Source organism: Episyrphus balteatus, chromosome 2 (assembly GCF_945859705.1).
Source record: "Episyrphus balteatus chromosome 2, idEpiBalt1.1, whole genome shotgun sequence".
NCBI classification, from domain to species: Eukaryota; Metazoa; Arthropoda; class Insecta; order Diptera; family Syrphidae; genus Episyrphus; species Episyrphus balteatus.
In genome coordinates, this window is record NC_079135.1 from 125,431,680 (window position 1) to 125,454,145 (window position 22,466).

The window sequence follows — 22,466 nt, forward strand, 5'->3', positions numbered from 1 at the left end:
CAACCATCAGCTCAGCTCACTTTCAGCTCAGCTCAAATGAGCTGAGCTATGGTACATAGCTCAAAAGTGAGCTAGCTCAAAATTTGAGCTGAGCTGTGAGCTGAGCTCAGCTAACTTTTGAGCTTTGTAGCAACCCTGCAAGTTCCATATTGCTACTACTAGTGCTGAAGCACACACAATTCTCATAAAAATACCATATCGCACATTTTATGCGCAATTCATTTACTTTCGTTAACCATATACCGTACGTTCTGAACCGCACAACATGAGTAAATTTCACAGAATAAATTTTTTGATGGACGCAAGGAGGATGAAAGAATTAATTTATTGTTCACTTGATAAAAATGTAAAAAAACGAAGCGTGGATTAATTACTTCATAATAGAAATTAAAAATATTAAATGAAAATCATTTACATTATACTGAATGAGAAGTATAACTTCAGTCGCGTGTACATGTGTACACACACTCTTTTTTTTGTTAAATTTGTTGCATGTGTTGTTGAAAGACGTACACGAATCATGAGACCAAAAGTGAAATTATGATTACTGCCTTATTCCGCACTTTTCAGTCAATCTGAAAGCTATTTGGCAAACTTTAAGGTACTGGTCATTTAAGAAGCCTTCTTAATGTAGTGACGTGTGAAGGGAATCGCAAAATCGCTTTTTTTGACATTCAGCAGCTCCAACGGCTGCTGTGATCTGGGTTTGAGTCCACTTGGCCTGGTTTGCTGAAGTTTTTTGTAAATGCAATTGTCAGTTGAAAAATAAATAGGTTCAAAAGAAGATGCGGGGGAAATGGCACCGGTGCCATATATCCCGAAGTTCTTGGGTGCCATATCCCCCATTTGACTACACTTCTGTTTTCTTCAAATGACACGAATAATCACGTTTGCTTAGTTATGGCAATGAGCAAACACAAAAATACAACCGTTACCGTTGTTTTTGTGTTAAAATGAACCCTCGGTGTCAAATACTTTTGGAACCACACGTACAACAATTTTACACAAAAAAACTTTTCGCTCAAATTGAACTCATTTTTTTGTTTGTCCATTTTTTAAATTTAAGTGGCAATGGCTACTGCGGATCCGAATGCATCCACTGAAAGCTTACGTCAGACTGAATTTTATTTTGCTCTTTTTGCTTTGAAAAGAAGTCATTAAGTGGGAGATATTGAAAGAGTGCCATATCACCCGTGGTGCCATATCACCCGACTTTACCCTAAAAGCAATAAGAAGATAGAGAGCCATAAAAGTCCCTGGTACTATTAGTACAGGTAAAATAGGCATTTAAAAGAAAAAAAATTGTTACACTCATAAAACTTGGCAAAAAGTTTGCTTTTAAGATAAGAACCAAGTACAAAAAAAGTCTATAAAAAAAAAATTGGGTGGAAAGGTGTTTTTTCGCGGACAAGAGGGAGGGGGTGAAGGTCAAAAATATACTGAAAAAAATTGTTTGTCGAATATCTTCATATGACACATGTTTTCAAGGTATTTTTTGATGCTGAAGCTAATGACATAAAAATAAAGTCAATACAATTGCTCTAAGAAAAGTTATTGCCGATTAAAAACAAGGGTGCTTGTTTTTTGACCTCAACAGGTAAAATATAACCGAAACCCATGTGAAAAACATGCTACACTAACAAAATTCGGGATGAAGGTTTAAGATAAAACAGGGACAAAGGATTCATAAAGTTTTTAAAAATATTTTGGCTGAAAGGGTGTTTTTTTGATAGGTTAAGTTGTGTGTGAGAAAGGTATCATAACTTATATTTTATTAATTTTTAAAACTTTGTGAAATAGTTTTGGTTGCTATAAGAATTAAGAATCTATAAAAAGTAAAAAGATAATTTGAGTGAAAGGGTGTTTGTTTTTCAAAAAATGATGAAATTCGGAATTAGTACCACAAAAACTGGGAAAAAATTGTTACACCAATGAAAATTGGTAAAAATGTTTCATTTATAACAAAAAGCAAGATCCCAAAAAGTCTATACAAATATTTTAGGTTAAAGGGTGTTTTTTTTTTTTTTGGAAATAGGGAAAAATCCGCGATAAGTCCGATAAAATCAATGGTATAAATGGTACCCTTACAAAATTCATTAAATATGTTCTCTTTCCCATTGGAATTGCGAATTATGTAAGTCTATAAATATTTTTTTAAGTGAAAGGGTGTTTTTTTTTTAGAAGTCAGAAAATATGGGTATATATTTGAAAAAGTGTGTAATACTAGCGTAATATTAGTGGTACCCTATTGAAATTTAACAATCATGTTACTTTTTTGATAAGAAACAAGAATCTTAAGTGTCTATAAAAATATCATGGTTGAAAGGGTGTTTTTTTGAGTGAAAACAAAAATGATGGGTCACCCTAATGAAATTTGATAAAAACATTGATTTTGGGATAGAAAGCAAGAATAAAGAGTTTTATAAAAAAAATTTTGGTGAAAGGGTGTTTTTTTCGAAAAGACAGTAAAATCTGCAATTGGTCCCAAAAAGCATTTAGTTGGCCTCAGAAATGGAACAATACAAAACCAGGAGGTTTGCTGGTGTGAAGCAGATATATAAGGGAGTTATGATCCCCTAGGGCCTAGGTCATTCAAATTCTTTCATCGAGCTCATAAAAGCTCCGAATAAAAGAAGAAGAAAAGAATTTGTTCAAAACTTGTGCGGTCCTTTGAAATGTTTTTACCCGTTTAGGTGGGAGATTAAATTTTCAAAAACAAAAAAAAAAATAATTTATCATTATAAACAAAATTTAAAAACAAAAGTTCTTAAAATGTGTAATTATAGATGTGACAGTCAAGTATTTAATCATGATCAAAATTTTCATCTCTGATTGAAATCATATTGCTGACACTTTTCAAGACAATTTTCAGACAATTTTTTCACCATATGAATCATCTAAATATGTACCAAACAAAAACTAAATTCGTTTAAAATTGAGTGCATTTAAAAAAAAACTGTAATTAACAACCAACCCCTACCATTAAAAAACACCCACAAGCACAAGCTCTCACACCATTCGGTTTAACCATAAAAATACACGAATTTAATTGTGCACTTATATTTATTATAACTCATAAATTTCCAACCTAAGCTTAATTGCAATATTTCTAAAAAAATATAAATTACAAAATAATATTGGTCCTTCGATCCGGATCGCAGGAAATATCCCCAATAACTCAAACAATAAATAATTGCTGCCGAAAAATAGTACACACCACATACACGTTAAAGTTAAAATCCTTTCATCGAGATGACATCAGAGAGAGGAAAGAGCAATATTATGAATGTATACATCCGTATCCGTGTGTATATCTTCAAAATATAAAAACTTTTTGCCACGTATAGATACATTTTCACCTTTTATTCCATTAGTCTAACGACCAATTTCACAGTCATGCTTCCATTTATATGTATTTTTTTTTTTAATTTTCCTTTGAAATAAAAACAAATTCAAATAAACCAAAAAAATATAAAAAACCATACACAAAAAAATAAATTTCCTATTCATATCTATTTTTCTAGTTTTGTGTCCTATTGAAAGCATTTTCACAAAACGAGATACAAAAGTAGGTACTCCCTCGTTTTTCAACTCCTCTTGGTGATATCGAATTGTTATTTAGTTTTTTGTGTTTAAAGCCGAAAATGCCACGGGAATGACCTGACCCACTTAGATAGAGTTGGTACTCTCTTGTATACGTCCCCATAACAATAACCACAAACGTTGTTTTTCACACCGCGGCCAAAAAACTCTTGTCCGCAATGGTCAACTTAAAAAAAAAGAAAAAAACTAAAAAAATATAAATGTTGGTATATTTATCTTTATAAGGATTTTCAAAAATAAAAACATTTGTTGTGTTATTAATTGAAACTGCGCTTGGCCACCAGGACGACTAGAACCAACAGCAAAATCGGCATCAGTAAAAAAAAAAAAAAAAACTATAAAATCTGTGTGCCTGAAAGTGCTATAGGTAATTGGGGCATCACACTATCACACCAGAGTCCTCTTGGGTCCCATGTGCTGTCCCGAAAATATCTGCCACTATACTCGTACCAAATCGAGTTGAGTCTGTGTGTTCTCGGGTGCAAAATTAATGGTTTCCCAATAATAATGCATTCCATTCCATTCCACTGGGCCCACCACAGGGAAACACGACTTCAACGACAGCAATAAGGACGAAACCATAACGAATACCCAACCAACTGGTGGATCTACGAGCACGAGGACGAGAATGAAAATACTGCTTGTACACAATAACAAGGCACTTCAACACAAACACAGACACACACTCTCGAACTGCATCTAGTACGTATAATTGGCTACCTCGGCCATAATAATTAAGGTTTATTGTTATTACCGGCCTGTCCTTGACAAAGATGATGTGCATCAGTGGTATATTGGCGTAGAGAGATGTAGACTAGGACTTTTGCATTACAATAGTACAGCTCTCTCTCTCTTTCGAATATAAACAGGAGCTCAGGCAATAATAATAATATGGCCAACAAACAAATGAGGTCACTCAGGTGGGACCTGGAGATGATGGTAATTGTTGTACAAATGTCCTGGCCTATTAGAATGAATATCTTCTGCATAAATAGAGTGGTTATGTAGTTGTAGTGGCGTGTAGTGCCCTTTTAACATGGCACACTCGAATGGAGAGTGCAAATAAAACATCATCATGTTGCCCCCACCTCTCCTATTTGGGATGAATTTTAAAGTGGGTGGAAGAGAACCCCCCTTCATCACTTAACCTCCACCTCCAACGCTCCTCTTGGCATGCAAAATTTATGTTTTGTTAACTACACAAATCCTCGAAATTAATTTAAAATTCATGAATGCACGTTTGGGGGTTTTGTGCTCTGCAGCTGTGCCAGTGTGCAACTGCAGCAATGGTGTGGTGACACACGGGAGATTGTTTTGTGGGCCAGGTGTTATAGTGTATTCTATAGATGTACCGAAGTATACAAATATTATAGGCCACCCTAATGCCTGGCTGATGCATTCTATTCCCAACACGCCCCATAGTGTCTACATCATTGCACATTTACTGTCCCGCATATAGAGAGGAGAATAATTATTGCTCGACGAACGACAACGATGGAACGGTACGGTTACGCTAGCTTATCCATAAATTATTCCAAGAACTCTCTTCTATAGCTCTTCACTTCATCTCCTGCCCACATTTTCATTCTAGCTTCATTTATTTATACGATTTGAAAAAGGAAGCATAATCTATATCGTTTCTTTGACATTGAGAAAATTGATGGTAGAGGAAAGTGGTACCTTCCTTAAAAAAAAAACAGCCTTTCTCCCGCGAGCGAGAGAAGTTTCACTTGTGAAAACTTTATCACCAACAACAACATCAAAAAACCTCAACTTGAAAATGGCATAACGATGTCGTTAATTAATGGGATGCTGAAAAGTTTTTTTTCAACTAAAAAAAAAAAAAAACAACAACAACAAAAAAGTGACAGAAAAAAAAAAAGAAAGAAATAAATGGAGCAGGAGTTATGCTTATAAGGTTTTTGTGGGAATATTTTGTTCTTAATTATGCCCTTTTTTGAATTTTTTTTTTTTTATTTTTGTATTTCAACTTTGATAGAGTTTACAAAAAAAAAAAAAAAAAATACATAAAAATAGAAACATAAACTAGGACAAAGGATTTTAGCATAAGAAAGTTTTGTTTTGGTGATATAGTTCGCGTTCTATAATATGGAACAAGGAATCTGTGTTATGGTTTCCCATTGAAAAAATGGGATCATATCATGATTTATTCAAAAGGTGAAAGTGAAAGTTAGGTTAGGGTGTCACACACCAAATGTCTGTGTACATATGTAAATGTGTGATTTTATCTGTCAGACAGGAGAGTTTTTTGCTTCTTTGGCACTTTAAAATGGTGTGAAGTTGTAATCATGGTGTAGTGTTTGCTTTCAGTAAGGCGGCGAGAAGTGTCTTGAACAACTTTTATCTTCAAAGGTGTTTTTTTTTTTATCAAAGTTATAGAATATGCCACTGGGTTTTATGAACAGCTCTTTGTAGTACAGAGCTTTGAAAATCAAAGAAAAAAAATGATTTATAAAAATTGACTGCAATATCGCTTATGGGTTTTATTCCAGAAAAAATTTCGTCCAGAGCATTTTTCTCTGATCTGAATCATTGAATCCAATTATATTGATTCACAACTGGGGGAGAACGGAAGTTGTGCGGCATGAGTGTTTTTTTATAGTTTCAACTTGGAGAAGAAATAAAATAAAAAAGCCTATTGTTAAAAATTCTGATCTACAAAGTAAGTATTTATTTTTTTTTTAAGGATTTAAGTACTCCCAACTCTTAAGTACCTATTAAAATTCAAAATTGGTACAGGTACTTCAGTACCCGATTACTGGAGGTGGAACTTGCAATAAGTTTAATACCAATACTTTTGAAGCATATGTTAATGAAAGTACTACTAGGTACTTAAGTGCTGAAGTACTTGATTAGTAATTTCAGGTAATTGATCAGTACTTTGGCACCCGAAATTTTATACATGCAGTGACGAGCAAAAATGGTCAAATGTTTTGCCTTTTTTGAAAAAGTTTATTAAAACTTAGTGTTGTTTAAACATAAATTAATTCGTTTTGTAGGACCAGGTTTTCGTCCTTGATGTTTGTGGGTGTGACTACACACTATTGTGTAGTATCAGTTCTCAAATTATCTGTCACAAATCTAGAAATCGCAGCTTTGTTTATTTATTCTGAGGCGCTTATACTGTCCGAAGACCGTAGTAAACGTTGAACAGATAAACGAACAAAGGTATTAAACAAAAGAAAATTGAATCACCAACAAAGATGAATGAAAAGCGTTTTGTTGTATTTTCAAATATAAATATAAACAATTTTATTAATAAAATAATTGAGAAATTTAAATTACGTTAAATGAAATGAGTTGGCAACCATAAACTGCGTTGAACTACTTTTTGTAAAATATTTAGGCGCTTTGAAGAAAACGTCGTAAATAATAAAAAAAATAATTAAACGATTCAAGGTTGGCTTATAATTAAAGCCCCTCCCCCTGGTGTGATACTTTTTTGAGAACGTTAGCGCTAGGCAACCTTTGCTCAATGAAATATCAAACAAGAGTGATTTGTTTTGAATCAAGCTCTGCCTTTTATATGATTTTTTGAAATAATTTTAAATCAATGAAATATATGATTACAAACATAAATTATTTTAAAGTGATTAAACAACAAGTATTAATTCAGAATATTGAACATTGAAATGAGAATTATATGAATAACTAGTAAATGGATGTCTTATAGTTTTAATTTTATTATTTTTCTATATTATGCCACCATTAGTTTTCCTAATTAAAATTTAAAAAAAAATGCCTCATTGTACAAAAATGGAGAGTATCAAATTGGTGTTTGGACTTGACCAATTCTTCTCGTTTTTGGAAAAATGTTTTTGTTTCAATATATTTAGTGTACTAAAACTAATTTTTACCACTTTTAAAATTGCCTCGAGATACGATTTAACAATCAAATAATTTGAAAATTCGATCGTATTTCAGCTTAAAGGAAAGCTCAAAGCTCATCATTGGTAGACTTATGTATTTTTTTTTACTGCCCTTACAATTTCTTCAAAATTTCAACAGATTTTCAGCCAGATTGGGTCAGGGTCTTATGCTGACTACGACATTGCCTAAAATTTCTGATTTCCGAGGCAATATTTGACAATTTTAAAGGTTTTGGTGTTGTCTACATCTAGTTGAAAAATTATATCAGACAACACGTAGTCTTCTGTTGCCAGAAGATGACACATTACCTCAAAATTAATTCTATGTTGAGCTCTGCCAACCATGCAAATTTAATGTATGCAAAGTAAAAACTTATTCTCTTCACAAATTTCCACAAAAATCAAAACTCTTGAAATAGCTTTTAATTTTGTTTTTTTTTTTTTTTTTTGTTTGTTGCATATCATTTTGCGTATTTATTTAACTCAGTTTATTGTTAATATTAAATAAAGTGAGTGATACCCATCTGACGTTGTCACATTTTGATTTCAGATTTTAAAAATAAATATACCATACTTCCCGTCCAGTAGACACATTAATTTCATGCACCACTCTTCATTATTGTCTGACCTCCAAATTTTTCTTTAGTATTTAAATTTAAATTTTTATTTATAGCAATGTTTATCCAGCAACGCCACCGCATTTTTTTCTTCTTCAAACTGACAATAAAATCAATTTCTCCAATTTTTTTTTTTTTTTTTTTTTTGAATTTTTAAGAGAATATAGAGGTAATGAAACAATTTATTACTTGATATAAAATAAGTCGTACTGAAGGAGCTCATAAGAAAACAAAAAAGCGAAGATTTTGTTTCAGGAATGTATTTTTGGGAAAAATTTATAAAAATGGTACTTAAAAATGGTACTTAAAAGTGGTAATTAATTTTATAAGTACTTACACAACTCCATGAGCAAGAGCATAAACTTTTCAGGAGCAGCAAAAAACTGTTTTTACTTAAAATTCCACAACACTTCAAATTTAGAGTAGGTATGCTGAGTTATAATCTAGCCTAAGATGCATTTAGAAACCTTTAAAATATAAACTTTTTTAGGTCTTAGCGTGTTTTTAACCTTTTAAAGTGGCTGGACTTATGTCGTTTCTGATCAAAACGAAATTTTTTTGATAAAACTTTTGTTTTTATTTAGCTATAGCTTTTGAAACCTGCTTTCGATTTTAATAAATAAATTAGCGGTAGATAGAGTAAATCTTTACCTTTTTATAAATTAATAACTTAAAGGCTTGGGTGTCATGATATTTGCCAAAATAATTTAAAACAGGTAAAATGTCATATAATTCAAGAGTTAAAAATGCTGTCACCGTGAGAAATCTGGCTATAACTTTACCCTTAGTTCAATTTTAATGAATTTAATAGATATAGATAAAGTAATTCTTTATAGATGTATAACAAACGCCCTTTTGTTGCGTGTCAAGATTGCTGCCAAAATAATTTAAAACTGGTAAAAAGTTATGTATTTAACAGTCAAAAATGTTGCTACCGCGTGAAATCTTTCCATATATTTTGAACCCTTTACAGTTTTCGTATTTTGGGGGGTCAGACATACCTAATTTTTTTTCAGAAGATAAATAACTACACATAAGTGAGAAATTTCCAAAAAAAAATAGGTTAGATTTGCTATAAGTTCAGCAGATTTAAAGCTAATTAGGTCCAAAGCTTTTTGAAGCAAATCATTCAAAAAAAATTAATTTTTCTCTTACAAAATACATAGTTACAATAGTTACGACAAAATAATATGGGACTAGGGCGTACAGCCATTAGATTGGAGACAAATCTAAACTGAAGGCTACTGCATGCAAAGTTTTCAAAAGCACAAAAACCTAATAAAATCGAAGCCGCTGTAATGTCTTGATCTGAAAGTTAGATTAAGAAATACCTTTTTTCTAAAATAAACAAATTTTTTTGGAGGCCAAAATTATGAAATTCTTTTGTTTAAATTTGTGGAAAACCGAAATTCCGAAAAAAGCATAAATATTAAAAACTTTGGATTTCTTGGTTTTTTAAATCCTGCATCCAATCTTTCCTCCTGGATTTATTTTTATTTTTTTTTTATTTTGGAATTCCCGATTCATTCGGTCTAGGATTTTTATGGTAAGGGTTTCATGATTTTGGATTTTTGTAATTTGTTGATAATTCCTTTTTTTTTTTAATATTTAAATATTTTTTTTTTTTAAACTTTATCTGAAATTGTGGTATATTTTTTAAATCGATTAAAATATCAAAAGTAAAGAAGAAAAGAACAACACTGAACAAATAAATAGCATTTTTTAAAACCAAAAATCATTGAAATTTATTTTCCGAAATTTAGTATTTATTCCAAAATATTCCAAAAAGTCGACAAAATTTTTAATTTCTTGCAACACTTTGCAATCACAATCAGTTTTGGAAATTTTGTTCAATGCTTAAGATTTAAGACTAACATCCGATTTAAATTCTTCAATAAAAATGCATATACCTTTGCAACATTTCAGAAAGAAACATCAAATATTTATGAATCATAAAAGATGAAAATATAAACAAACAGAAAAATAAATTTACTTGACCTTGACTTTAAGCACGAAGTATAATTAAATGCATCTATCCATATTTTTCCCCACGCTAATTGTATATACCTATGAATGAAATTCCTATAACTGTGTATATGCAATTGTTGATGGGTAATTAGCTAACGAGTAGGTATATAGCAAATATTTAAAAAATGACGCAATTTTTAATTACTCTCGATAATAAAACCATCAACAAATATAAAAAAAAAAAACAAACAAAACAAAACCACAAAGTACGAATATGATATAATTTTTTTTCACTATAGAATTTATTTGTTTACACGAGATAAATTAATTTTGTTCAATAATATCGACCGACACGATGTAATTATAAGCTTCAATTCAAAAAAAAAGTTTTGAAGTAATTAAAAATCTAATATCTAAACCTCAAACACGCAATTAATTCAGTTTGAATTCCCCCACATTCCCCCAAAATAATAAAAAAAAAACTCTCAATTAAATCAACAAAATCATATAATAACCAACAATTATTCCCAACGAACCCTATTGAGGATTGCGGATTTGCTGCACTCTGAAAAGGATTCATTTCAGCATAGCATTTAATTTGATATTCATATACGAATTCAATAATTTCTCTATTTAAATACTCTAGTGAGCACAAAATTTATCGTTGATTTCCTCAATGAATTCAAAAGCATATCAACGCCTAATAGATTTTACCCCCAACAAAACACACAAAACAAATTCAAATCCCATTTATACCAATCATCAGCTTAAGCACGCATTCTTTAACCCTCACTTTTTACCCCCTCCCAAATTCTCTCCCCCAAAAACTAAAAAAAAAAGGATATCTCCTCGACTGGGTGTGATAATATCACACAATACTCTTGCCCATAGTTCGCATTTTATCCACACAACAATCCATGCGGATGCTTGCCCAGGTCCGAGTTCGAGTGTCCAGGATCCAGCAAACTGGCCCGTCACCAATCTGACCATAATCCCTTTCAATCCGATCCAAACAATTGAAGATAAGTAATTGGATATGTGTCCGATGCCAATGCCACTCTTGTCTGTCTATTTGTCTGTCTTTCTGTCTGTCTACTTTTTTGGGGTGGATTTTGGGGGAAGTCTCATTGTGCCCTTTGAACGTATACTCCATTTTATATCTATATAAAAAAAAAACGAGTTCAAAGCTAACGTGACTGGCATTTAATCGAGTCCAGCACAAACTATACTCTGGCTTTAACATTGACACACAGAGTTGGAAGAAGATTGGAGAGAATTGGGGTTACGAAGGGGGTGTTAAATTTTGTGTCCTTAAATTTTAAATGAAGACAAAACAATGAGACTATAAGGACTTCCATTAAATGTGCGGATAACCTAATTCCGATTTAATCATATGGATTAACATCTCCGATATATAGCTTCTCTCACTCCATATAAACGAGTCCTGTATTGGTTGGTATAATGGCTATTGAAAGAGATCAGAAATCATGGAGAACCCATTATATCTATATCAATGTCCTGGAACGATTATAAAATTAACTTCCTTGTGAGTTCAAAGAGAGGGTGAGTTTGGTGAGAGGGAAGAAGTGTTCTTGTATAACAATAGAATATTTTACATCATTCATATGCAAGTCCTAGTCCATGTGTGTGCTCGTTTACTCTGCAAACTACTATTCTATTCTATAACTACAGGAAATAGTTGGCTGCTACAACAACAATTTTAATATGAATAGGTGAATTGAACTGCATTCATGCAAATAACGATGCATTGAGCATGAAATTCTTTATTAATGACATCGAATTGCAATCGATATAAATCGATCGATATATGTTTTGTGTTGTAGTCAGAGAGGGTATATAAATGATTTTATTGTAAAAGCAAAACAAATGTTTTGACCCTCAGTGATGGGTAGTCTTTAATGGTTTTTGTAAAAATATGCTTTGGTCAAGTAGGGGTTCGATGCAGAGAGAAAAAAGTTATGGGCAATTTTAATATTGCAGTTAAAGATTTTAGAGAGAAGTTTGATAAATGACTTCTTTTACTTTACATTCTGTACTCAGTTCTGGATTGGATCTGCGAACAGTGGGATGTTGTCATTTTTTTAATTTACAAAAGTTATTTGGTTAGCCTTGACAAATTGACTTATGGAAAACATTGAGATTTTGATGCAATCTTTTGAAAACAAAGTCAAATGAAAATAATTTTTTGAAGAATTTAAGCAACCCTAGGAACAAAAGTTTTTTGGGGAATCGTTGTTATAAGTTTTTAATTTATGTGATATCCAATAAGGACTTCTTCAGTTAGTAGTACCTAATTCAAAGCTTTTAGATTTAACATATTCCAATCAAGAAGAAGAAAAAATCTACGAGTAAGTCGGACGTGACTGCTCTTAAAGTAAAAATTGCTGAATACATTAAAACTTAATATTCAAAAAGGAATATTTTAAATAAAAAAAATTGTTTTTAAAACTACTACTACTTTTGAACGGTTTTGACCTGCAAACAAAGTATATGCCATTGAAATTCTTGTAAAAAAATACTTTTCTATTATTTTTTTTTTTTAAATTCATGTAAGCGTTTTTTTTAAATAGTTTTATACTAGTAAAAATTTTCAAACATTTACAAAAAAAAAAAAAAAAAAAAAAAAATACTCGTTTTCAAAAAAGTGATTTTTCAAACAAAATCAAACATTTAAAAAAAACTAAAATTTTATTTTTCTGAAAATGTTGGTAAAAAATTTCATTGAAATTTTTGTAAAGTCGTTTAGTAGAGAGTCAGAAATTAAGAAAAAGGTTCTATGAGTTGTAAAGTAAGTAATTGTACGAAAAATATCTTTTTGTTTATTTAAAAAGTAGAATCTTATTTGGCAAAGCCCAAATATTTTTTTGACCCAAAATCGGTAGAACCAGATTTGAAAGCTTTTTTGAAATGGCCGATGTCGATGTTCTGGAGTGGCTACCGCAATCTCCCGACTTCAATACCACAGAAAAATCAAAGGATCTTGTAGATCGGGAGATAAGAAAGCGAAAGCATTCAAACTGCACAGATCTGATGGAGCAAATTCGATGAGAATAGAAACAAATACCATCAGATCTATGATAGTTTTTAAAAGACTCAATACTAAAAAAATAACGCTCCATTGCTACTAAAAAAGCTCTCCCAACAAAATATTAGTTTTAATTAACAAAATATGAACCAAAAACACGTAAAATATATGTACCTATACAAAAAATATGAATAAATCATTATATTTAATTGTTTTTTACATATTTGCATTTTTTTTGCTCGGCTAAAAACGAATATTTTGATAAACTTTTGATTCATTAATTGTCTTGGAGTAAGATATTCCACAAATCGACTTTGTTTAATGAAAATATAGCAGTTTCAATATTTTATGCCAAATTTGGTTATATTACGATGTAAAATAACTAAGTTCTTGTTTAAAACTCTTTTAACCTCTTCCGTTTGCATTTTTTTGCTCGGTACTGTACATCAGGGTTGTAAAAATATCAATTGGAAAAAAAAAATGCATTTCAAATTAAGAAAAAAATATTTATTGCAAATAAAAAAAGAATTGCATTTAAAAACAAATATTTATTGGAACTAAAAAAATTTGCATTAAATACATTTTTTTATTGCATTAAAAATAAAATGCATGACTGGGTCGCACGAACTTGCTCTTAGAGTTAAAGTTGCTTAAATTTATAAGACTTTTTATATAGAAATTTGGGAAAAAAATAACATTCGTTTTAAAAATAAAATAAATAGAAAAACTGAAATCAAATTGCCCTCCAAAACAAGTATGCAGTTTTATTTGATATATTAAGATGCATTTTTAGAAACAAAATTTTCAAAATCGATAGAGCCGTTTTTTAAAAAACTAATTTTTTATTAATAATTTTTTGGAAAAAAGTTTTAAAATAAAATTGGTATGTCATTTTGTAGAAATCACTAATCAGCATCTTAAAACAAAATTTCAAAAACATTCAATGTCCCGTTTTCGAAAATTTGATTTTTCAAAAAAAATGTTCAAATTTTTTTTAAAAATCCAAAAATTATTTTTATGAAAATTTTATTTTTGGTTTATATTTAAATTATAGAAATGTTTATTCACAAAAAGTTTCGTTGAAATCGAATAAGCAATTTCGGAGATAATCGCAAAAAAAATGTTTTCATTAAAAGATACATCTTAGCTTAAAACTAACATTTGAATTTTTTAAACAAAATCGTTGGAGCCGTTTGCGAGATATTTCAATTTTACTAAGATCGGTATATGACAAGTACCGTTGTTTTTGGTCCAAGAAAATTAATTCCAAAAACCCATCTGAAGATTCGCCAAATAACGCTACATACCAAGTTTGACATTAATCGGTCCATCCGCTGTAGGTCCTTATTCTCTACCATAGTAATGTCATATAAAAATTGTTTTTGTACGAATGCATAACTTGATATATAGTAGGTACTATATATCGCAAGTAAAAAAGTTATTGGAAATAAAAATATTTGCATTAAAAAAAATATAAAAAATTCAATGCAAAATGTGTACATTAAATATTTTTTTTAAATATTCGTCGAGTTACTTACAGTTTGGATTATTTGGCCTTACATTAGGTTCAATATTCTTGTTAAAATACGTAATATATCGTCAAATAGCCAAAATTATAAGAAATGCAATGAATATTAAAAAAAAATATTTAATGAAAAATCTGCATCATCGAAATGTTAGTTTTGATTAAATCCTCGAATCTTTTTGGACACGAAACCAATATATACATATGTACCTACCTACTTGCCATATAGAGCAAGTTAAAAAGGAGTCTAATTTCTCTGGACGTTAGGTCCTTGCGTTTGCTTTCATTTTTAGTTTTCTTTGTTTCCTAACATTCGGCCCTATTTCTCAATTGTAAGACTGAATTCGGCGTTATTACGCTTTCGTAAAGTGAAAACACAATTCAATTTTTACATTTATATATCAATTTTCAAACCTTCGGTATAATATAGTTCTTGAGTAAGTTCATTACTTTCATTATTTTTCGATTATACTGTTCAATCCAAAGTGCAAAATATAAACACATTTCACTGCATTAACTTATAAAACATCTTTGTTTATTTTCAATGAGTTGATTTGAAATGTTTTCAAAAAAACAAGTATTTTGCACAATTGTTAATCGAAGTGCATTTAGAAATGACATGACAGACTTCAATCGTATACAAGTGGTTGCAATTTAATTCAATTCATCAAAATAATTTAACAAAATCTCTTATTTTTTGCAAATTCTCAAGTTTCCGGTTTTGAAAATCTAAACAAACAAACAAATACTGCTTTTGCCACAAACATTTTACTTTTCTATCAGTGTATTAGATTTATTCAATACAAAAGTTTCTATTGAGACATCTAACCTAACTGCTGTTCTTTAATTACATACATATCCATTGAAGGAATACGACTGAATACGAGAATGGTCAATTTGATTCATGACAATTATTTTTCAATTTGTAATGCTTAAACAAGTTTCTAGTTAATAATAGCCTATTACTAAAGACTGAAGAGTATAACTTTTAACAAAAAACGAGGAACTAATTGCGTTTAAAAGTTCCTATATTGATGTTTGCAAAATATAAAAGCTAAGCTTGTTTAAAATGATAAATTACAATAAAATTCACCCTGGGGTTATCAAAACAATGTATGTATTAGTTCGTTTCCATTACATTTGCATTTAACTCGAAAACTAGTTGGATTATTAAATAATATTTAAGAAACATTTCGTAGAAAACAAATTTTTTATTCCAATAAATTTGAAAAAAAAACAAATAAATTTGTGTAATATTACATCTTTCTCCTGCTTAATTGATTAAAAACTATCTTAAGAAAAGATAGATAAGGAACATTATTTCGAAATACTCAATTTCACAATCGAAATAATTCTCCAGATGACACAAATTTAATGACAGCCGTTCATCAATCTATGACATATTCGAACAAATAATTCATGATTTATTTTTTTGTTTTCTTAAAAAATACACACAGGTACAAATGTATAATTTACTGACTATAATAATTTACACAATAACATCATTTCCAAAACTAAATTATCACAATAATTTACTACTGATTCCATGTTTTAATAATTAAACATGACAAATTCTAACCCTTCCCATAAATTTACGTTGGTTTTGTGACTCAATAACCCTGTGTGAACATTGAACATGAACACGAAGTAGAAGTAGTAGGAGCTATAACAGACTCCCACCATAATGCATTATCAGATTCTAATTATATATCTACCCAATTTCTTAATGCATGTTAATGACATTATATCATGATAAACGCATTTAGTGTTCTTTGGTTTATAGTCCGAGAGTTATGGTTGCATTGCATAAAGTGAATTTGAATTAAATTTTCACTAAATTCTTTGATAACATTTTTCATGTAAAAGTTTTATTAACTTAAGCGCCATCTATCTTCTGGAGCATTTATTAAAAAGCGTCAAACCTTTAGCATGGAACATTCAAAATTTGATCAAGAATATTTTCTAATCGCACACTTTTAATCTCTCATCAAATGCAATTAAAATAAAACGATTTGAAAAATTGAGAGAAAAAAGTTACGTATACGCCACAGTGAACATTTAAATTAAATATACAGAATGATTTGCCAGCGTTGTGCCAAAAATTTGGATCATTAAGGTTGGGTTGAGACAAGAAAAAATCGTCCAGGAGAGGGGGTCTTTACCCCTCCGTTTACCCTGGAGGGCAATTTTAAAAAATCTTGACTTTGCTTGGAAAAAAAAATTATTAAAAATAAACGGTGGCACTTACAATGACGTGCTATACCTTTTTGGAAAGCCAATAATATTTTCTTTTAAATTATTTTTACAAGAACTAATAGAAATAAAATGCACGACTGGGTCGCACTAACTTGCTCTTAGGGTTCAAGTTGCTAGAATTTTTATATAGAAATTTAGTAAATGTAATTAGGTATTGTACATTTTAAAGCTCATTAAAATCGCTTTTCAATGGAATATAACAACATCTGAAATCAAATTGCCCTTTAAAACAAGTATGCAATTTTATTTGGTTTATTAATATGCATTTTTAGAAAAAAAAAAAAAATTCAAAATCATAAGAGCCATTTAAAGTTCTACATAGTAATAACTTGTCTTAAAGGTAATTTCACCTTGTGTTTCATTTCAAATTAAATTCAATTCTATTCATAAATTTGAACATATTTTGAGCTATTTTAGTGCCAAAAGATTCTGTAATTTCTTGTAAACAACATTTCAAATCTTCAAATCCCAGATTAACTGCGATGTTTTTGAATAGAAAACTAAATTGCCTGCATCATTCAATCATCGTTAAGTCTATCTTCAAAATAAACACTCATATAAACTACAAATATTCTCATATAAAACCTCGCAACAATACAAAACAACAACAACAAGAATATACCTAATAATACATGAAGCATATACAACCACAGTGGCACCACAGCAGCAGCTTGCTGCTGTCTGTCGTCTCGTATAATCCAAAAGTCACAATTGAATGAGATAGAGCGGCCTATCCTATCCGTCAACTCTAGAGAGATACTTTATTTAACTCATCATAATCCACATGTTAGCAAAACCAACTTTTTAGTCCTCCTCCCCTCCCATTTTCATTACCATCAACCATTTCAAGCTGTAGACACAGACACAACCTCACACTCAAAAAGCACACAATGAATTTTGAATGAGAGAATTTTACACATTTTTTTATTTTTTTTATATATTTTTTAAAATGAATGTATCTCACACCGAAGACGACTGTGATGCGGCGCGCGGTGTATCTGAGAGATTATCACCACTCAAACATTAAGTAGCATTAAAAGGTTATCCCTGCGTGTTTCGCCTCGTGCTGACGGGGATCATAGATTTGATCTAAACGTTTTATTAGCCAACCGACAATTTTGAAAGTTTATTGGATTTTTGTGAGTTGGTTCAGACAGAGGGGCCCTTTCCAACGCAACGTTTATTTTGTGTTATTTCTTTGAAGATTCATGATATTGACAAAACCATGTCGACGTAGTTCATCGATTTTAAAAAGATTTTCATTCCTCAGACGAAACGAAAAAAACAACAAAAACAGCAGCTGAATTGTAATGATACCGAAATGTAAACACATTCCCGATGATTTATTTCATCAGATTTACAATGAAAACAACGAAGAAAAAAAAATATATATGTATTTTCTCCTATAAAAATATCACGTCAGTTTCAGTATCAATAATTTCTGAAGAACAAATAAAAATATATATTTATTAAATGGCCCGCACACACTAGGGCGAAAAATTACCCTTCCCAGATTTATGACACAATTCGCATTAAATCAAAATGGAAAAAAAATCTCTGAAGGCAGGAAATTTCCCATGAATTTGTCACACGTTTTTTTTTCGGTTTTCTTTTGTTTTAAAATTATGTATGTGATGGATAAAAATTTAAAAAATTTAAGAGAGAAAGAGATTAAGTGGGGAACTTCAAGTTTTGTTTATAAAAATTCAAAGTTTAATTTATTAGGTTTTTGCGATAAAATAGTTCGGGAGGTATTTTTGGCTTGATGAGAATTTAATTTTGTGCTAGTTTATAAATAGATAAATTAAGAACAAATTTTAAGTTAGGTAATAAGGGTAATTTAAATATTTCATCAAATTAATTTTTCCTAAAAACTTGTAAAAGCAAAAAAAAATAATTTAAAAAGGAGAAGCAAAATTCTAGTTTGGGGTAGGAGTTTCAGAAATTTCTGAAGAACTTCATTTAATCTTTAAACGTAACGATTCGGCACCATAAAAAAATTGAGGGTCACTGAGGTGTATGTGGAACATTTTTGTCATAGACAAAATGTGATACTAAATAATTCTATTATAGTTCAAACAATGAACTTATTAATTGACTTTTGTTAACTATTCAATTCGAAACTATCAATAACACATTACTAATAAAAAATAAGTCTCAGGTACATACTCTATGGCAAAAGTTTTTTTTAGAGTTTTTATTTTAGATTTTCGACAATATGATTTTTCATCATCAAAAAAATATCAATATTACGACTAATCACAAGTGTATACAAAAAAAAAACTTCAAAAATAAATTTTTAATTCGTACCCATTTTTGACTAAAGCAAAAAAAAACACATTTTTTTTAGAGATTTTACTTGGTGCAGGTATTCCAAAATATCATAAAATCTATGAGTTTTCTGGCAAACTTGTGAACAACATTTTTGTTCATTATTGTTTTCTTCATAAAAATAAATTTATAAAACAGTATGTTTATAACACATTTATCGAAGAAAATCGGCCCCAAAGTCAAAAATTATCATGGGTACGAAAAAAATAGTTTCATTTAAAAATTAATATCTGAGCAACTAAAAAAGATTTTAATATTTTTTAAATGCAGGTACAAAGAATAACATTTTTTTCTAAAAATCAAGACATTAATGAAGTTTTTATCATAAGTATTAACGGAGTTATTTACATTAACATGAGTAAAGGAATACCAAAGTAAGCGTTTTCTTAAATCATCGCTAAAGCGTATCAACTTTGCAGATAGAGAGTTACTGTATAACAATTTTTTTCTTAGAATATACCCAAGAATCATCTCTCAAAGACTTCTTATCTCATCCCGCGACACCCTGTATAGTTGGATTTAAAAATAATATTGTTTAAATTTATTAGATAAAAATAAGATGTTTTAGTTCATGTTTATGCCGAAAATCGATGTCGAACTGGAAAAAATTATAAAAAGAAGTAATTTTAAAATTCGTTATCAAACAAAATTGATGGAAAATTGATGACGCTTGAATTTTTGAAATTGGAAAAAATGTCAACAAATCCGATTGCTAACTAGTTTTACAAAATATGCAATACATTCGCTGCTAATTGAGATATAACAGCTATGTTTCTCTCTGTTTGCGGCCTTCAAAAGACCATATATTGCAAGAGCCCAAAAATTGATGTATGAAAAAATTAAAAACTAAACTTTTTTCATTGAAAATAAGGTTATTTTTCAAAAGAAAGTTTTTTTTAATTCGAAAAACGAAACCTTGTTTTTTTTATTTAGATCATTTGTAATTGATTACTTGGGCACCCCTGCTATTTTTTTTTTTTTTTTCAAAATTATAATTATTATTAAAAAATAAACATCAAGTCCTATTATTAATTTTATTATTTTTGAAAAATGCATATAAATAAAACGCAAAAAAAATATTAAAGTATGCAGTTGTATTTGTTTTTCTCTTCGAAACATTTTCCAAACATTTAAATAAAAAGTTTAAACAAAAGAAGGGCTCTAAGTTTTTGTTGTGCTTTGCTAATTTCTTTTTGTTAATTTATTAAACTCATTGCTATTTATCAAAATATTAAAATATAAATATTAAATATATATTTAAATATATATAAAATTAAAATAAATGTTCCTTGTGTTTTTAAAACTAACAAACATTTAATTGAAATAAAATCCCTTGAGGAATGGAAAGAAATCGGCGAAAAGTAGTGTTACAAAAAGCCCTTAATAATGTAATCTTCAAAATATTTTTATTTGCAATAAATGTAATGGAAACCAAATGCATAAGAAATATGATTTTTTAGAAAGTGAGACTATAAAAAAACAAATTTCAAACACCACCTCCTCCATAGAATTTAATAGGTTTTCTAAAGTCGAAATTTGATTAGACTTCAAATTTCACATATGAAAATAGTATTTTAATAAGATTAAGATCAAAGTTTCTTTTCGTAGGTTTCCCTTATTTATGCTTACTTGGGTGTAGTTTAAGAAATCATTTTTTATGGGTTCAAAAACGAAAATTTTAAATCATCATCATTTTAAATAATAGGCTTGGATAAAATAAAAATTAATACATAGATATTTAAGTATTGTTCTGGATCTGAATGTAATAAATTTTATTTGTCAAAACAACGACTCAAAATAGAAAATTTTAGTGGCTTTAAAATAGCATTTGTTGTGACGTATTCAATCTTTAAACTGCCCACATTTTTGACGACTAACCACCTCTTCAAAAATTAACTTTGCACCTTCTAAGTGTAACGCATTATTATCTACTTATAACACCTCTGGTCTTTCTCTTCAGCCCACACAAGAAATTCTAATATCAAAACTTTTCTATTTTACATATTTCTATGACCTATTTTACAAATAAAATTTGATGATCTTGTCTAACTTATTCTCAAATTTATAAACCTCATTCGATATTCATCACACTTTACCTGTTGTTTATTTATTTTTTTTTCTTTTTTTGTCAAGACTCTTAATCTGGTGTGATCTTCAAAAGAGTAAAAGTTTTCTCTTTTATGTTATAACAACATTTTTACTTAAATATTCATTCACTCAAAGATACAAAATTAGCAACAAAAAAAAAATAACAATAAACTTCCAATTTAATCTAAGGTCGACTACCAGTTTTGGATTTCTTAGAAAAAATAAAAAAAAATCTCAGAGATAAAAAATAGCTTCAGGTTTTTCTCTTAATTGCAACTGTCATCACCATCAACAGTACTAAATCCACTGTCTAATAACGATGAGATCACTACTTTAAAGCTTTCATTGTGTTTATTATAATTCTCGTGGAAATACCACCTTTTTTCGCGATTAATTAATAAAAGAAAACAGAAGTTTCATAATATTTATTTGCAATTTTTGTTTTCAATATTTTTCTACATTTCTTAATCAAATACAAATGGCGATCTATGAAATAAAAATAGAACAAAAATAAATGAAGAAATCAATAGAAAATTTCAAAATTTACAAAATTACTGATAACCTTCATAGAAGACTAGGGAAATAAGCAAGATAACCTATTCCCAAAAAGGTCATCATTGTCAATATTTAAAACGACAACAAAATCTCTATTCTAGCAAAAAATAATAATAAAATACAGTCTAAGTAAACGAGAATAATCAAAATCAGAACACACACGAGCGAATACAAATCGCTCGAAACTATACGAACCAAAAAAAAATATAAGAAGATTGTTCTTATTGTTCCTCCATCAACGAAAAAAATAAGTAAATATTTTTTTGTATTTTCTAGAGAACCGAAAAATGACGCATAATACTGAAAGATGGCAGCAGTTTGAATCCGTTGCCAAATGAAAAGCAGGATCCACTCTGCTTGCTTCCAGCTATGGAGCAACAAAGTAATAATAAAAAAAAAAAATAAAAAAATCCTATACAGAAAAGATACAAAAAAAAAATTGAAACTCTGGCTCCATCGGCATTGTCCTGAAAATGTCGCTGCTAAATTACCGGACAACAATATAGCCCCCGACATAACTGTTGTTGATGCTTGGCTTGGCTATGCTCTGTTGTAACAGTTCACGTTGTCATATAGAAAGAGTCGAC

General features: G+C 29.7%; 1 protein-coding gene across 4 annotated transcripts in view; it reads right to left on the reverse strand.

The window, feature by feature from the left end:
* Positions 1-22,466, reverse strand: part of LOC129911385 (uncharacterized) — a 163,379-nt gene that overhangs the window by 139,877 nt on the left and 1,036 nt on the right. The window lies entirely within an intron of this gene.